Below are 17,992 nucleotides of genomic sequence, written 5' to 3' on the forward strand. Positions count from 1 at the left end.
TCGCAGGAGCAGAAAAACTGTTAAAATTGACTTGGGTGGACAGGGGAGCATACCTAGGAGGCTGCTCCCCCATGAAAACTGCTCTGGTAGTCTAGTGTGGTGGAGTCCTGCTAAGGGATCCCCCTCTTACAGCGGTCTCCAACTAGGAACCCGCTAGGGAGAGGTACCTTTGCACAGGGGAGACGCTTCCCTTTCAAAAGGTACATTTGTCATTCAGATCAGTTCTCACTGATCGTAATCAACACAAAAAAGTCTTTGGTTGCAGGGGAACCTTTTTTCTTCCAGCACGAAGTTGAGGGCTGCAAATGGAAATCACTCTGGTACTGCCACCAGAGGATTTCCAGTCTAGTTCTTTGACTTGACCTCCCCATCACCAATACTATATGGGTTGTGCTGTTGACGGGGAGGTAACATCAGTATTGCACAAGGGGTTAACACTCAAAGCGAAACATTTCGAAAGTACTAGATTAGTTCCAGTGAGTTGTTTGGCATGAAGGTTAACATTTGTTGCAGGGCAAAATTTCTGTAGAGCTTAAGCCTTCGGGACTGGCTTAGCTGTCGGGCTGAGTTCTCAAGTAGACCGAAGACTACAATGGGCAGTAGTGTTATAATATTCCCATGTGTGTGAATGCATGTAAAGGGGCTTGCACGTTGCTCAGTTCTGACTGAATCTTTGGTGCACAGAGCATTGAAACAGCATGTTGTAATCCAATGCTGTGAAAGCTTATAGATTCAGGTTTACCTGCCTTAATTACAGAACGTTGGAAGTTATCTTCTGGACATTATTGGTTCTGGGTTGAAACATTGAATCCATTTTGGTCTGCGCTTGTTGCATCCTATTAGCAAAAGAGGTTTGCCTTTCAACCCATTGTCTTGGTTGGCTCATAAATGAGCAATTCCTCTGCTTTCTGTCTTTCTTTTTATTTTCCTATTCATCTAGCTCTCTGATGTAGGTTGTGCCTTTAAACACGCCTATTGTTGCTCTCTTCGTCCATTGTTTGCATAATTTCACATTTATGTACATTATATGATTCTTTTCTTGTTTTATCTGTTTGATTATAATGAGCCAAACTTAGTTGCAATAAAAATCCACGCAGCATGCTAGCTTTTTCGGAAATGCATGCATATGATAAGTGCTCTTAACGTCTCTGTTTAGAAAGATTTATTTCTTCATTTTATTTATTTTTCAGTTCTCTTTTATTCAGACAGGTCGAGCAGTGAAAGCTGTATGCAGTCCCCTTTTTGTAATTATCTTGTTGACAGTACTATGCAAAACTCAAATATGATGTGGCACATACCTATCTTCGGTAGATGATGCTCACCATTGGACACTTACCCTTCCCCCTTCATGATGCCTTTGCATGCCTCCTCTGCAGGTCACCAGCTAACGGCAATGCTGTGCTCTAGAGGGAAAAGAGGAAGTGATATTGTGGTATAAAACACTTCCCCCATTCTACCCAGAGCACTGTGCTGTCTTACAGGGGTATTTTTGACTCATGAAAAATGCGAAAAAGACGTGAGGCCCAACACACAAAAGCGCTTGCCCATTTAAGTTTGACTTCCATGTGCAAAAAGCTTTTTATGTGAGTGAAACCATTATTTCAGTCCTGTTTCTTTGGGAAGGCATTTGGCTTCCCAGTGGGAGAATGCCCTGGAAATTTGTGAACGCCCACAAACTGAAACATTTGCTAGTTTTTTACTCCACATCTGGAGATACCAGATGAGCTGACAGAGTATCTGATGCATATTGCCGTTTATTCATCTTGATTGCGGGAACTGAAATCTTTTAGACTGTTGACATTAAAGCGTAGCCGGGATCGGGTGCTATAAGTAATCAACTCAGTCTGTTTGTTATGTGGATCCTTAGGAACTTACCATTCTTATTGGGTTCCCACTTGGAGATGAGATGCTTGCTCTTCTAGTATAGCACTATATCAGGTGCCCATTACAAAGTTACGCAAGGGAAATCTTAATAGAAGAAGTCGGCGGGTCTACGGGTATGTTGTCATAGACATGGAGCTCGGTGCTATAAATGAGTGCTTCTGAATCTAACTAGAATAATTGCAGCAGTGGCAATAAGAAAAATATTTGCTAAGAAATGAAGGTAAGACCTTATGAAATTAGTTTATTTGAAACAAAAATTCTTGCTGCACATGACTCTTCTATCTTCACCTAATTGAACCAAGAGTAAATTAAACACAAAAGAGCAAATCTTGCTGTATTTATTCGTTTGGCATAAGAGATACTCACAAACTGTATCTCCTGGAACTTATTAAGAATACAAAATCTCCTAGCTATCTTGAAGGAAAGGTTTAAATTTTATTGAGAACACAGAGGTGAGGATTATTCGTTCTCTTTGCTTTTATAAACAAAAAAAACAGTAATCCCCATTACTATGACAGTAATATGTTTCCCAAGAAGCTTAGGAAAAAATGTAGTCATCACAACCAATCGTAATCACCTTAACAGTATGAATGTCCTTGCCTTTTATACTCCCATCCTTTCTTGTTGCAAACTTGGTACTAGTCTTCCTCCTCATCGCTTATGCTTTTGTTCAATACCTAAGAGACAATAATCTGAGTTATCACCGGTCCTTTCACTTCTAGTGCCTAGTATAATGTATACCTATCACAAACTCAATTGGGCTGAGTTTAAGATAAATAAGTAATCATTGTATCTGGTGGGATAATCCTTAACGCAATGTCCTTAATAGCATTGAACATTTTCCTTCACGATAGCTAGGAACTTTTTTATTCTATGTCATGCCCAGAGGCGAGGTTTATGCTAGTTCAAAGATCAATTGTATTAATTAAAGTCAGACCTTTTACTAGTTTAAAGTAGAATTGTTCCAAGATAATCATAAGATTAGTCTGTTGCCTTCATGAGCTCATTGAGTTTTGCGCCCCATGAAAACGCCTTGGACGCCATGGCATAGGCATGGCATTAAATGAGCCCCCACTCTGGAAGTGTCAATCCCAGCCTCCTCCAACACCCACCTAATCCATCTGTCTATGGTGGGAAAGGATACCACCTTAGAAGGCTTTTTTATTAGTTAACCCCTGAAGTCCTGATTTCTTCTGTCATGGCTTCATACGCCGTAATACATTTAACCCCACTCAACTGAGGGGAGGGCTTGAGTTCAGGATAATAAATTGCCTTGGTATTACATTTTGTTCATCTGGATATAGAAAAAGTGACTCCTTGAAGGGTGTACATTCTGCCTGAAAGGTCTAGAGCTTTAACATCAGAACCGTTTTGCATGAAATTTAACAAAGAATAATTGATAATTTACCCGTTAGATCTTACCTTGAAGGGAAGTCAGTTGCAAGGAGTGAAAATAACACCTAGTTAACATCACACAGATGAGTTTTTCGGTGTAGGGGTTTTTGAAAGTCTACCCCTTTGAGTAATCAGCAGGACAACGGATTTTCCACTACTGTCACATCATCAACTTATCCCTGACCAGCTCAGATAGCCAAGCGAAAAGCATTTACAGATCTGTAAAATTGCCCCTGTGTAACAAGTTGTGACAGAAAATTCAAGACCTGGACAAGGTCCAACCCCATGGGATCCAAATCCCCTTTCGCATAGCATTTAGCCATGGTCTCCAAATCGACTTGTGTCTTTTTATTGTGCTGTCTGCCTAGTCTTTCCTGATGTGATCTTGAGCGTGTTCCGAAAGGCCTGGGAGTGTCCAATGTTCTGTGGTATCCTTCATGCTATAAGTTGAAACAAACCTTCCAGTTCTAGTCGATGGTATTTCCCCTCCAGATTCAATAGAATGTTCTGACGATGGGTAAACTGATTTCTAAATCTCAGGAAAGTTCATTCGGAACTAGGAAACAAAATTGCGACTTTCATATCGTAGTGATCAACACCACATCGCCACCTGCTGCACCCTCTGCGCAGCTACTCATGCAATCATCGCAAAAAGAGGAAAGGTATGAATGGTCTCACGTAACGAAAGTTGCAGAAAAGCATCTGTCGTCACTGTGTTTGGCCTGGTTTCCAACTGAAGTACCTCAGTGTCAAGTCTGGAGGCAAACCAGTGTGTGTGAAAGGAACCTCAGATTTACATGAGTGACAGAACACTCCTGTGTACAGTAGCCACTCGCTGGCATCAAAGAAGTGAGGGGTTTGCCAGTCCTCTGTTCTGAGCCCTCGGCAAGTACTCCACCGTGACCGCAAACAGATTGTCCCGGCAGACGTGCCAGAAGTCCATGGCCATCTCCGTGAGAAGGTGAGAGCGGGTCCCTTCCAGATGGTTTGTGTACCACACCGCCAAGACATTTTCTATTCTGAGGAGGATGCAAAACTTTGCCAGTCCCTTCGTCCAACATTTAATGGCATATGATCCCGCCAGCAACTCCAGGCAGTTTCCATCGTCTGCATGTAGATCAGTCTCCACATCTGGTTACTTAGCCTGATCTGCTGGCACCACTTTGCTGTTCCAGGCTTCCATATGTCAAAGCTACCAGTGAATTTCTTCTTGGGCATCGTCGGACAGCTCTACTAATTACGAATGACTTTGTTCTTTCCTGAGGTGAGGAGTCTTCAGACATTGCATCACTCTGTAGTGTAGTGGTCCTAATATAGCCTGGATGGAAGAGGCCAACAGCCCCTCTATGTGGGCTAACTTCCTCAGCATTATCCTAGTTTTGGTTAAGACGTATTTCAGCTCCTTCTGGATGTTCATTACTTTTGAGGTTGGTAGTTTAAGGATTGCTGAGACTGACTCCTCCATGAACCCCTTAAATTAGATCGAATTTAACAGGTGGAATATAGACTTCTCCTGGTTGACCATGAAACCTAGGTTATGTAGCAAAGATACCGTCAGGCGGAGATGCTTCAGTCTGTGAGGACCTTAATCCATTAGGATAATGTCATTCAGATAAACTATCAACCTCATGTCTCCCTCTCTGTGTAACTTAAACATAGTTCTCAATACCTTCTTGAAGCACCAGTGTTGACAGTCGGCCAAATGGTAGAGTTGTAAACTTGCAAGACCTTCCCTTCCATTGGAGCTGCAGGAACCTGTACTGTGCACGAAAAATCGGTATTGCAAGATACATGTCTTCTAGGTCCAACTGTGCCATTCCATCTCCTTGTCTGAGGATTCTTTTCACCTTGAAATGGCAAAATACTACCCACTCACTGAAGTCTGAGGTTTAATACTGGGTGAAAACCCTTGTCCTTTTTTCTGGACCAGAAAAATGTTTCTGATGAAGCCAATGGGATGAGGCTCTTTCTGGACTGCAGCCTCCTTCTGCGCCAGTGCCTTGACCTCCTGGACTAAGAGTCTGGATTGTTTCTGTGAAAAATTGATGGATTTTGGTCTTTGCCGTTGCTCTAGTGAGCCGTAAAATTCTAATTGAAAACCTGTGAGGGTTTGGAGGACCCAAGCATGGTAGGTTAGTTTCTGCCAACTGTGAAAGTAATTACCCTTACATGGGAATAAGCTATTAGCTTAATATAGAATCCAGAGCTAGAGGTGTTTTTGCCTCTGAATGAGCCTCTGGAGCCACGTCCTTTGTTGTTTACCCTGGATGGGAAGAACCCCCAAAACGATTTTGATCTTGCCAGTGTCCCTCGGCAATTGACCTTTTTGAGTGTCTTAGGATGAAAACCGAGCAGTGCAGTTCCCTCTTCCTCGTCAGGCCTCTCCAAAAATCTCTGCCCAAAGATTTTCTTAGTGGATGCCCGTGCATTGTCCAGATAAATAAATGTAGACACAAATTAGCCTAGCTCCTTCATGAACGAGCCTCCAAAATGGGCACTGTCTGCTATGAACCAAGTTTATGAAGTAGCTAGATCACCGAGCTTTGGGTCGACTTAGATAATAAGTAATTACCTGCTTCTTTCAGTAGAGATGACACCGTTGGCTTTGCCCAAAAGTATGACGGTTCGTTCTTCCCAACCTGACAGGATTTCTGGTAAGATCAGAGAGCCTAACTCTCTAGCTTACTCAGCCATGTCCAGGATCTTTGTCAGGGACATGCTCACCAGGATCTGTCAATACCCATTTTAGAGGATTTTGGCAAATTTTGCGAGAAACATTGTAATCTTTGAACAATTTCTGACGTCACCGCCACCTTACCCACAATAAACATCAGGGGCATTCTATCTTGAAACGAGCTTTAACCTCCTGGCCCGATTGTTTCCGAAGTGGGTTAGCAACATGTTTGGCGACCTTGTCCGCTAAGGACCAGGCTGAGGACTTAAGTTGCTAGGTGGTCTCAGGATCCAATATATCTGATGGGGCTGTAGGGGGTAGAGCCTGACTCTCACTAGATTGGTCTGTGGGAGCGGCCGAGGGACGCCAAAGTCTACCTACAGCAATTTTGTCATCTGTGTCCCCCAAGAGACTAAAGTCCTATCTTCCCTTCATCTGGAGGGTGGGGAGGGGGGGGGGGGGATATGGTACTGATCATGCCTGGTATAGTCATCGAAAGAATCACCTGTGATAGCCTGAGCGGGTTCAGTCCTGCCTGGTTTCCCTGGTTCCCTTCTTGTATACTGTTTGAACAAGGTAGGAATGGGTATTTGAGCCTGTGAAGGGCATCCTCCCAGTCATGTCCTCCCATTCCTTTTTGGCCTTGACTTAGGCTGTAATCTGGCTCTATGGGTCTCAGGGGTCACCTGTCCCAAGAGATTGTACACAATCTCCACTCCCAGGGAGGTTCAGGCAGGGCCGCAGCCCAAGTCTTTAATTTCTTCCTGAAGGGACCCAGGGCACTGTTCACCTGAATAGAGGCATCTACCACCACAGTGAGTCTTGTCCCAAGAGAAAAAATCCCCTCCATCCTCCTTATATATACTGGGGTTCCCTTATTGCATGATGGGTATATGATATCAAAATGGGTGGAGGGTATGTGCTGAGAGCAGAACAGGGCAGTACCCGCTTACGATCTATGGGTATGTAACTGGTGTGACACAGTAAAAGCCTGTAAATTGCCCCTTAGAAGTAATCGCAACTAGCACTCTGTGTTCACTAAAAGGTAGCAACATCTTAAGCAGACCAACAGTGCTGGAAAGATGGGGCAGCGTGGGTTGAAAACGCTCGATAAAATAAGAGGTAGTCTCTGGAAACCTATGGGCCTGAGGATCTGGTGGCACTACTTGAAACGAGCACGGTGTCAAAAATCGATGGTGTTTATTCAGCAATAAACCGTAATGGCTGTCCTCAAGCCCCACTAGCTGATCAGTGGAAGGACATGCACCCTCAGGACACAAACTCATCTACACCAGCGAGACCTACAAGGACCTGCCAAAGGGCGCGCTTTACCAGTACAGCGCACAATTTTTACTTCACCACAGAAGAAACATTAATTATAGCACAGGATAAACACAAAAACCAGGGGTGCTACTTTTCTTGATGAGGGTGCAGTAAAGAAAGAAGGGGCAAAGAGGAAGAACATTCATTCCGCTATGGCGATTCCGAACTACGGACTACATTTTGTTTCCTATGCTCATAGTACTATGCTGCTGTGCTCGCAGTATTCAGTTATAGTGATAAGGGCTGCTGTTCTTTTTTAGTTAATAAAACGAAGAAAGGAGAAAGCATAATCCTCAGTTCCAGTCCTGGCATGGAATCTGATGGTCATGAAAATTATGTTGGTTACAGGAATACGTTAATGATTAATTACTGTTCCCAATTTATATTTGTCTTTCTCTGCTCTTTTTCAAGCATTCTTGGAAACACTGTCCTCGGGGCCACCCTACATTTAGCTCAATTGAAGTCTTGAGGCAACTGTTAACTCGCATGTTTCTTTCGAGGTTGTTTACTTAACAGGCTCTCTGATTCTCTTATATCATCTGAGGTTTCACCTGATTCTTTTTTAATACTTTCAAATATGTACCAATTTTTGGTCCAGACGTCTAACACTTTGGCTAAATACTCAACTAACACTGTGGCTTTTCCATAGCTGTTTATCCTACAATGGGAAACCAAACGTCAGTCAAGCAAGGTCTGGAGTGAAAGACCCAGCTGCTGCCGCTACTCTCTAGAATAAAATCGGTTTTTAGAGTGGTTATTTCCAGATGGGCTGAGATTTGGGCCAACTGAGCTTGAGTAACATATTCCGCAAAAACATGAGGCCTTCTAATCCTTCCTACTTGTGCATGACATGTAAGGCCAGTGTCCTAAAACAAAATTCTTTCCCTATGCAATGGAGTGATGGAAACAATCATAGACCCCCAGCCTAATGACTACACGGATGAAAACTTGTGTTACAGCAGTGAACAGGATTGACTTTAGAGAGGATCATGAACTGTTCAAACTTGTTGTATTAGAGCTGTGTTCTGTACATCCTTTTTCTATTTAAAAATTATTTGTCCACAATTACACCATCTCACAATTTAAAAATCTTCATCCAATACTTCACTTTTTCCTCTTTCGTGGTGAGCCACATGAAAGCAGGCTTATAACTCACAAGATAAGCAGCGCAATGTTACCAGAGATTATAACATACTTCATGACTCTATATTAATCAAACATAACCATTATTAATACTCTAAAACCTTTCCACAGTGTGCTAGCGAACAATACCACCACCCAAAACAACAAGATTCAAGCCGTACCAAGACTGCTGGGACAGATGTCAGTTGTGGACCTGCACAAGGTGTGCCTCTGGTGATCAGGCTCAGGACACTACTCATTCTTGTGATAAGTACGTCCTCATAGACCCAAAGGCATTTTTGAGGCTGGGGGGAGAAGTTGTATATCTCCAAACATAAGAAGGTGTTGCAGCCTTCACATAATTCCAAGTCCAACTTGTCGATCCAGTTGCATGCCTCAGGGCTTCTACAACCATTCCACTTCCCACTTAAAGTCCTCTGGTAAGTCAAAGTAAAGGGGTAGAAAAAGTGAGGTGAGGCATGACACATCACACCACTCTGACTCCAGAGAGAATGTGCAAGGGCATCAAAAGGTCAATCGCATTCTTATCAAGGTCACCTGTTCTGGAGCGGATTCCCTCAATTGATCACAGCTCACCCATGGTTTCTCGAGTAGCCCAGCAAATTGAACGTGCATCTGGTTCCCTCTTACATGGCTTCAGGCCCCACGGATCTGCAGGGGCATCCAGTCAGGTTACGGCAGTGTGCCACTATCAAACTATTTGTGGGCCCACACCGACTCTGGTAAAGACTTCCACCCTAGTATCGAGGCCCCTTCTGGTTCCATGTTGCTCTGATGCCAACGGCACAGGTAGATTTTGGATTTTGTTTGAGCAAGATTTATGAAGTGCAGAAAATGCCTGTATGCATCAAGGCACTTTAGTCTCAGTGGTCCGATTCAGCCAGAAGCAGTTAAGCAGAATTGCAAAAACGTGCTGGAAGATTTCCCTATATAGTGAAAAGCCAAGTCTTTAAGGCTTTTCTGAAGGTAGAATGTAGTTTTATACAGGTCAGATGATTAGGTCTTGCTGCCGCGACCGAAAAAGCTCTGCCTCCCCATCTCTTCTTGTGAACTCTAAGCACTGTCGTTAAGTTAAGGTGAGCTGAGCAGAGATTTCTCCCAGGGATATAGCAGTGAAACATATCCTTGATTCCCACCGGGCTGACCTGGTAACTGTCCTTGTGCACTATGTAGAGGGCCTTGAACATAATGTGCATTTTTATTGGGAGCCAGTGCAGATCATGTAATCCCTTAGACACTGACTACCGTTTTGGAGTATCCAAAGGAAACCTGGCCAGCGCATTCTGCACTCTCTGCAGTTTGGCTTGGGAGCTCTTGTTGGTATCTAAGTAGAGGGCATTACAGTAGTCAATTTTTGACCTGACCAACGCCAGGGCCACTTATTTCCGTGCCAAGAGGGGGATGAAATAGAAGATTCTCCTCAGCATTCTAATAAGCCATAAAGCAAGTAGACGCAGTGCAATTGGCCTGCCAATACAATGAGAGATTGTAGTCCAAAATCACTCCTAAATTCTTAGCCTTCTTTGTTGGCTTTGGTAAGGTACCACCAGTTAATATTCCAGATAGAGGCTTGTGTTCTGAAGAGCAACACCTCAGTCTTTTCCCCATTGAGCTTCAGGTAGTTGTTTCCCATCCATCCTGCTGCTGTTATACAATGGTTGAAGTTAGACGCAGTAGTTTTCGTATCTTTAGAAATCGTACAATGATCTGGGTGTCTTTGGCCTAAGAGACCATTTGTAGCCCAATGAACATATTATCCTGGCAAGTGGGGAGACGTACAGGTTAAAAAGTGTCAAGCTCAGAGATTAGCCCTGCAGCACCCTACATGGCAGAGAAAACGGGTCCAATAGAAACTGGTTCACTGTCACCCGATTTGGAGGCAGGCGTTACGACGCATGGGTTGGTGGAACACTCTGACTCGGGAGACCCCCCTCTGGCATAATGGGCGCCTGCCCCAATTGGCGGCCCTGCAGGGCTTCCGGGGATGGGACGACATTGGTATTTCAACTCTGGGGGATGTTATGAGAGGCACGACACTCAGGTTTGTCCAGGATCTTCAGAGGGACTTCCTTATGCCACGGTCACAATTCTATCGGTACCTTCAATTTCGTCATGCACTGTCCCCTAGCCTGGAAGGTCTGGAATCTCTCCCCGACTTCAGTCCACTAGAAGCGAAAGTCTTCATGGGGGAATCTGAAGGAAAAAAAGATCTCTCGGATCTATCAATCCCTGGTTACTCATTGCTCCCCCACACTTCAGGGGCTTCGGGGGACTGGGAGGAGGATGTGGGCACGCTGGAGGAGGAGGACTGGGTGGAGGCCGTGGCGGCTCCGTGTGGAGCGGCCATAGCGATGCGATTTCACCTCGTCCAGTTCAAATATCTGCACAGGGTCTATTTTACCCGGGTACGACTATGGCGGGCGGGGCTGATCGCTTCCCCGGAATGTCTTCGATGTGGTCGGGAGGAGGGCACGTTCATACATACTGTCTGATAATGCCTTTTCCTAGATCGTTTCTGGAGAGGGGTGTTTACCTGCCTTACGGAGGTTTTGGAGTGGGAGCTCCCTCGTACTCCGCGGCTGGCCCTGCTTCATGTCATGTAGGGAATAGGGGGGAATGTCTACAAACAGCACCTTATGCAACTGGGCTTCACACTGGCGAAGCGAGATATCGCCACGGAGTGGAAGGCGACGCGGGCTCCCTCGGTGACCGCTTGGAAGAATGGATTGGACATCTCTATGGGGCTAGAACAGCCTATCTTTGTAGCCAGGGGATGCCCATGCAAGCATTACAAAATATGGAAACGATGGGCGAATTATTGGGGCTTGTGGTTGGAGCCGCCAGCTGTTGTAGATGCTCATCCATTGGGGTAATTTCTGGTGCGCATTGGGTCTGTGGAGGTGCTGGGTTGGGGAGGGCCCGGGGGGGATGTGTGCTATTGTGATAGGACAATTTTGTTTTATATATAGGCTGTGGACAGGACTATGCGGACTATGTGCGACTTCAGGGGGCGGGGCGAGGGAGTGGGGATTCTATAATATTTTATATGCTTTGGGTATGCATTTTGATGTCACCCACAAAAGTCGATTGCTCTCATGCTGATCTATTGTATGATTCTGCAGACGTCTCTGGTGTGCAGAGCCCTGCGATGTATGCACAAATTGACTAATAAAATGTTGTTTTTTTTTAAAAGTCCCCGCTGCCATCACTACGAACTGACATGCCAGGAACGTCTTGGGTTTCACCAACCCCTCTCGCCAGTGCTTTCTAATGGCTGCTGTCAAAGCCGCATGGAAGAGAAAGCCCTCCCCGTGGGAGATTATGGCGCTCCAAGAGGTCATTGGAAGGGGAGGAGGTTACCATCCTCAAACAAGTCTCCAATAGTGATGACCCCTGCGTCTTCCCATTGGCGCAACTTGCTCCAATCGCACCATGGGGCAGTGCTTCACACACCCGTAGCGGAATCAGGGGGAATCGTTCTATCTCTCATAGGCAACCGTAGCAGCACCCGAGAAAGCTGGGTCAAACTTGAGTCCTGGCCACCCAAATCCTCAGAATCCCGGATTCGCCTCGCCGCCCATTTCGTAAACCATTGAAGCTGCGCTGCATGATAGTAGGCCTCAAGGTCCGGTAGAGCAAAACCCCCCTCTGCCCTGGGCCGCTGCATAGTGATAAGTGCCACTCTCCGCCTCCCATTGTCGCATAAAAACCCTGTGATCAAGGCATTGAGCTGCACAAAGATCTTAAGCGGGATCCAGATGGGGAGCGTCCCGAAGAGATAAAGAAGCCTGGGTAAGGTAACCATCTTCACAAGTGCAACCCTACCTACCACAGACAATGGGAGTGTTCCCCAGAATTTGAAGCAGCTCTTAACGCTGCCCACCGCCCTCCCTATATTACCCTCCAGGAGATCCACGGTGTTGTGGTAGTTTCGGTTCTCCAGATACAGCAAGCAGCTGGTCTCCAATGGTACCCCCTTCACACTCTGCATACCGACTCTTCCCGGGCTGGCAGGGAACAGGCACGATTTGGTCCAGTTGACGTGGAGCCCCACAATCCTCCCCAATGTGCCTAACAATTCCTTACTCCCCGAAGCGCATCTCCCGAGTTGGCTAGAAACAAAAGCAGGTTGTCTGCATAAAGCGCTATATGCTGCACCGGTCCTTCCATTAGTAGCCCCTGATAATGTCTACCCGTCCTGGCATGGAAGGCCATGGGCTCCATGGCCAGGGGAAATAACAGGGGACAGCGGGCACCCCTGCCTCGTACCCCTGCCCACTTTACAGGTATCAGAAATCAGTCCTCCCGTCCTGACCATAGCAGTGGAGTCATTGTACAAGATCGCCGCCCACTCCACAAATCGGTCCCCCAATACAAACGCCCTTATGACATTAAAAAGGTACGGCCATTCCAGGCTATCGGAAGCCTTCTCATTGTCAACCGTAAAAATACAGGCATCTTCCTTGCAATAAGTATCTTCCCCTAGAATTTGCAGGAGTTTCCGAATGTTCATTGCTTTGTTCCGAGACGGAATAAATCCAGCTTGGTCCACATGAATTGGGGTCGACATATGTGTCAGCAATCTACTAGCCAACACACGACTCAGTATCTTGTAGTCCAAGTTAAGCATGGCCAGTGGCCTATAGGAGGTCCGGTCCCAGGCCGGTTTCCCCGGTTTCAGAAGGGGGACAATCATTGCCTCTCGCGTAGAGGCTGGGAGGGAACCCTCCTGTCTCGCGCTATTATACAGGACTACCAAGCGCGGGGCCAGGGCGTCTACATATACAGAATAAAATTCCACTGGAAGCCCATCTGTCCCCGGCGTCTTGTTCCTAGCCATGTGCTTGATGGCTCTACGCACTTCCCCCACCTCAATATCCCTGCCTAGTTCCTCCGCCGCCTCCTCCTCAATCCTGGGGAGTTCCACATCGGTCAGGAAATCCCCATCACCGGGGAGCCCTGGGGCAAGCTTACTCTGATAGAGCCCTGTGTAGTACTGCAGAAATTGCTCATTAATGGCACACTGAGTATACACTGCGTCACCTCCTTGGTCCAGCAACTCCAATATCGACGTCCCCCCTTCTCGCTGGATTGGCCAGCCACGCCAGTAGCGCTCCAGATTTGTCCCGGTCGGCATGCGCCCGAGCAGTGTAGGCCCTATAGCCAATGCATCGCAGTTATTCTATTTGTACCGCTAGGGCCTCACAAGCCGCAAGGAGATCGTCCTGCTTATCAGGTCCTTCTGGTCTCTCTTTCTCTACATCCCTAAGGTTATTCTCTGCACATTTGGACATCCTGCAGCAGCACCCTCCGCACTCCCACCACCTCCCCTATGCAGCGCCTCCTGACCACTGCCTTAAAGGTGTCCCATTCTACGAGTGGGGTTGCCGCTGACCCAGTGTTGACCCTGAAATAATCCTCTATCGCTGGACCTATTGTGTCCCGGAACACTGGATCTTCCAATGCCTCCGGCCTTATTCCAAGTGGGAATAGCGGGGCGACCCCGCAGCCAATTCAGCGACACCAACAGCGGATTGTGATCCGATATCGTTCTAGCTAAGTATTCACTGTGGACGATCCCCCCATGTACGTCTGGCGAGCAGAGGATCGGATCTAGGCGAACATGTAAGTCATGCAACAAAGAGAAATGAGAGTAGTCCCTATCCCCTGGATGAGAAGCTCTCCAAGTGTCAGTCAGTCCCCACTGCTGCTGCCATGCCCGTCTCGCTGCCGCCAGCCTGGTCGCCGGGGCATCCGCAAGAGGAGGATGCGAACGGTCTAGGTCAACGTCCACAGTACAGTTGAAGTCTCCCCCCAGTAATACCGACCCCGTCAGCATGGTCGCCAGCTGCTCAGAGAGATGCGCAAGAAATGCAGCTTGATCTATGCTGGGGGCATAGATGCTGCCCAACACAATGTCCCTACCGCCAAGGCACCCCGAAACCACCACGTACCTTCCGTCCTGGTCGACCAGCTGTCCAGTACTCTGAAATGGGACCCCTGCACTAATCCAAATCAATGAGCCCCTTGCAAAGGCCGAATAAGCTGTGCAGAACACCTGCCTCCGCCATCTACGTTGTAGAGCCACCCCCTCTTGTTTTGTGAGATGCGTCTCCTGTAATAGTGCGATCTACACCCCTCTTCTCACAAGGTAAGCATGTATCTAATGGCAACGTGTCATTGTGTGCCTCCCCCTGACGTTCCAGGTCATACATTTAATACCTACGGTGGATCCCATAGTACTTTCTTCAGTGTCTCCCTATCCTGATCTTCCCCAGCGGCATGCCTGACCCCGATAGGAACCCCTGCAACCCCTTGAACTTCCCAACTCCCACTCCCCAGGACAGGCACAATTGAACTAGCTCCCATCCAAACTAGTGCATCAATCAACTGATCACTAAACGCGTCGAGGCGTGTGTTGACCCCATAGGGCCCGGAGCCCTCCCGCCCCACTCCCCTCCCTCCCCCCCTGCCCGTATCAAACAGTGGAGCCCCCATCAACAGCTCGTGTCTGGTACCACTTTCCCTCCTCCCCCGGAGTTCGGCACATTCAGGGGCCAGACCCTGGCGCCAGCTAAGTCTTTTCTCACCCAACTTCATGCACCCATCTCACAGGAGTAAATCCGCCGTCTGGGGTGTAACCTCGGGAAGTTCAGGCTCAGAGCCCCCATTCGTGCTGCTGGTAGGAGAAGTCCCAAGTCTACCCATGCTATGGCTAGTGACACTGGAGTTCGGGCTAGTCTTACCCTGGCTGATCTCTGCAACCGCCTGCACTGCCCTGTCCCTCTCAAGTTGGAGTCCCGGCGGCGTTCTGGATCTCTGTGATCCCAAATGTGCAGGTGAGCTTTGTTCCACAGTGTTCGACGGAGAAGTATTCCTTGTTCTCGGTTTTCGCGCCTCCAGCCACTGTCATGCGTACTGCGGAGTAGTGAAGAAATGTGTAGTGGTCCCGTCTACTACCCTTAGGTGGGCTGGGAACAACATGGCGTACGATAACTGCAGCTGTTGGAGTTTCTGCTTTAGTGCAAGATAGGAAGCGCGCTGCCTCTGCACCTCCCTGGTGAAGTCCGGGAAGATCATCACCCTGGCGTTCGCGATTTGAAGGTTCTGCTTCCCCCGCGCTTGCTGTAAGATGTGGTCTCTGTCGTGGTAATGGAGCAAGCGCACAACCATCGGTCGCGGAGCTGCACCCGGCTTGGGAGGTCTGGCTGGGACCCTGTGTGCTTGTTCAAGGGCGAAGACGGGGGAGAGCCCCTCCGGAGCCATCATGGCCCTAAGCCAGTTTTCCATTTACTGAACAGCGTCATCTCCTTCCTCCCGTTCCAGGATCCCCACTATGCACAGGTTGTTCATGCGAGAGCGCCCTTCACTGTCCTCCGCTCTCACCTCCAAGACCCTGACTCTGTCCTCCACCAATTTTAGAGAGCGCTGCAAAGTAGAGATTGCGTCCGGTACCTCCGCCAAGGACTTCTCATTAGCTTTCACCCGCTCTTTAAGCTTGCGGTGGTCGTCCTTCGGTAGATTGAGATCCACCCCTATGGTGCCAATCTTGGTCTCCAAGGCCTTCCTCGAGGAGGTGATGACCTGCATTATGTCCACCAATGTGGGGCCCCCTGCTGCCCCGTCCCTCTGTTCCGCCACCTCCTCATCATCGGATTGTTGCCCCGTTTCTTCCACATGCAAGGCCGTGAAGCCCTTCCGGCGGGATACTCATCCCATTGTGGCAGGCTGCAATGGGTCACCCGGATCTTCCAGGCAGTGAGCACAGGAAAGTTCAGAGTGCACTGAGACGGTCCACAGCAGCACGGTCTTATTCAGTAGGTCACTCCCCTGGGGCCACACAGCAAGGTCAGGGCGCAGTTGGTCCGCCTGCACAGTAGGGAACCGGGGCGGACTGCCCTTCCTCAGGGACTTCAGTGCACCCGCCTCAAGGCATCTAGCCCCTCCGACCAAAGTGACAGTGTTCCTGTACTTCACGGACCACACAGTGATGAGTAGAATAGTCCTGCCCTCCCTCGCCAAACAGAAGGTTCCACCGTCTGTGCCCTCTAGTCGACCCGCAGCAGCTCACCCCGGGGCAGTAGGCTGTTCCCCCTGGGGCTTCACAGCAGGCAGAAAGCGCTATTCGAGATTGCTTGCTCGGAAGGGAAACTGGGTGGTTGTACCCTCCTCAAGTATTTCATTGCACACTCCTGAGGCCTTCCAACCCTCCTGACCAGAGTAATAATGCCCCCGCACCTCTCAAGCAGCGCAGCGGTGATTTTTATAGTTCTGGTCTCTCCCGCCCAGCACCGGCCTCCGCCGCCTGTGTCTGCCGCACCAGCTCCCCACCGACGACAGACCCCCACCCCACAGCCGCAGCAAAGTGTTGCGCAAGTCCACAAGAACTGAGACTCTGGTAGCGGAGGCAGCAACAGTCCTACAGTCGTCGCCTTACTTGTGGGTGGTCTCCGGTTCGATGAGTAGGGTCCTTCGGGTCACTGTCCCCCTCCAGTTTGCGGGCAGTCGCCGGGTTCATGGAAGTTCGGTCCCTCCCCGGCCTCCAGGTACCCGCTCGCTGTGTCTCCAACTCGCAGCGGTTCGCGGTTCAGTGTCCAGACCGCTCATGCTTTGAAATGCGGGCCTCAGTGTCCTTGCGCAATCATCTCCCTTCACCACCTCGCGGCCACCATCTTGTGGGCTTCACGTTCGGCGCCGGGTCGGTCATTCTACCGTGCGCAGCTATCGCCGAGGGGTCTCCTCCCCTTACCAGTCGTTCTGCAGTCCACTCTCCGCGCCGTCGCCCAGGCTGGGTAGGGAGCCTCGGTACTGGCCACTGCTCAGAGATATCGGCCTCAACAGTGTCTGACTGCCATCTTGGGAGCTCCGTGCTCGGAGCCGAGCTGGAGAGATTTTCAGCTTTCCTCCGTCGTGGGGGCACCTCTGAAACAGGATTGGATTCATACAAGTAGACATTATAGGTTGAAGTAGAAGTGGTTTATTCACAATCCTTCCACCCATTACACAGAGCGTCCAGCCATACAGCCGTCCGGATCATCATAACAGTATTCCCCGAACCCTGCGGCGCCGGCGCTCCATACTAGAGCTCAGAGGGCATTCAAAGGTATACACATAGTCGATAGCATGGTAGAACCAATATCACGCGCTGGTCGCGAGAGGGAGCGCGTGAGATAGTCTAACCATCACAACACCTTCCCCCTTAAAAGAAAACAAAATGAAAAACTAATCGAAAGCAAATACAAAGGTTACAAATAACAAGGTAATGCAACATACAAAAGTAAAGATGAACAGAATTAATATCTGATGTAATCCTCAAACCTTTTTGGAACATTTATAACACGGCCCCTGGAAGAACTAGCGCTCCCTTTAGCATTCACAGGTAAGGAGGAAGAGCCAGACGATAACTGGCTGCCACTCGCCACCTGAGAAGAGTGAACCATATTGTAGGGACCGACAGTACCTCCAGAAACCAACCAGTGACCCCAATCGAGGTCATCTTCACAATTCCTTTGTCTCCCTTGTAATATCCTAACTTGATCGGGAGAGACTTTAACAAGTTGTCTTTTGTTCCAC

The 17,992-nt window shown here is 48.3% G+C and overlaps 1 protein-coding gene across 1 annotated transcript in view; it reads left to right on the forward strand.

Annotated features, from left to right (window-relative positions):
* Positions 1 to 17,992, forward strand: part of DIAPH1 (diaphanous related formin 1) — an 867,093-nt gene that overhangs the window by 547,235 nt on the left and 301,866 nt on the right. The gene's annotated exons all lie outside the window — the stretch shown is intronic.

The sequence above is a fragment of the Triturus cristatus genome, chromosome 7, assembly GCF_964204655.1.
Source record: "Triturus cristatus chromosome 7, aTriCri1.1, whole genome shotgun sequence".
NCBI lineage: Eukaryota > Metazoa > Chordata > Amphibia > Caudata > Salamandridae > Triturus > Triturus cristatus.